A 903-nucleotide genomic window follows, 5' to 3' on the forward strand; every position below is an offset into this window, starting at 1 on the left:
TAATAAATATTTATTTGGAAGTGACAAATACTCTTCCGGATAAAGCCGAGTTAGCAGAAGGAAGCTTGCGAGGGAGTGACGGGGGTGTGCTTTTTTTGAGGGTTTACCATGGGGATGTCGAAACGAGCAGCTGATGAAGCGAAGGATGTCGAAATATGCGTTCGGTTCCCGAGGCGGGCAGCGTGACGTCAGGGGATGCAGGCAAACGTCCCCCCCCTTGGCGAGCGAGTGCCTGGCACGAGGCGCCCTCATCCTGCGGGGACTGCGGTGGTCCGGCGGGGGGGCTGGGGTCACCCCCCTCGCAGGGGTAAGGTGCGACGGGAGGGGTTAGGAGCTGAGGAGGATGCAGCAACCCCGCGGTCAGGGTCTGGTGTAGATGATAAAAGGGAAAAGTTGAATTGTTCTCTTAAAAAGGAGAAGCGAAGGGAGGGGAGGGGAGAGGAGGCGGCCTGGGACGGGAGGGCGATGGGTGCTGTCCCCTCGCTGCGTCTCGGGGCTCTGGTGGCTGATTTCGTGGTGCTCAGAGCAGGGACAGGGTGGGTGCCCTGGGCATTAGCCCCATCCACCCCTTGCAAAGCTGGCCTGCTTCTCCTGGGGAAATGGGAGAAGCTGCTTTGATTTCTCCCCCGCTCCCTCTGTGAGTGATTTGGGGAGGGAAGCTTTCTGTATTGGCACTGTGGGGACTTCCTATAGATAAACCCGACATCCAGTGGGGCTTGCCTGGGCATTGGGGCTGCTGTGGGCAGTGGGGACGAGCTGATCCCCTGGGGGTCTGCTAAACGCTCTGTGGTGGGCTCGGCTCACCCTCCGTCAGCCCCGGTGCTCGGCTCTTCCACCGCTTTCCCCTTCCTCTGAGCAAGCTGACGTCTGACTGCGATACCCGGGGTGGGCTGGGGGCTGGCG

The 903-nt window shown here is 60.6% G+C and overlaps 1 protein-coding gene across 2 annotated transcripts in view; it reads left to right on the plus strand.

Moving 5' to 3' along the window:
- Window positions 1-231: 231 nt before the first annotated feature.
- RXRA (retinoid X receptor alpha) overlaps window positions 232-903 on the plus strand; it is a 72,127-nt gene continuing 71,455 nt past the window's right edge. The window contains exon 1 of one of the 2 annotated variants that reach the window (XM_035897664.1): window positions 232-307. The gene's annotated coding sequence lies outside the window, so the exon portion shown is untranslated. Of the gene's footprint in view, window positions 313-903 lie in introns of both variants that reach the window. The other variant, XM_009642261.2, reaches the window with a different exon arrangement.

This window comes from Egretta garzetta, unplaced genomic scaffold, assembly GCF_000687185.1.
Source record: "Egretta garzetta isolate BGI_Z169 unplaced genomic scaffold, ASM68718v1 scaffold417, whole genome shotgun sequence".
Classification (NCBI taxonomy): domain Eukaryota; kingdom Metazoa; phylum Chordata; class Aves; order Pelecaniformes; family Ardeidae; genus Egretta; species Egretta garzetta.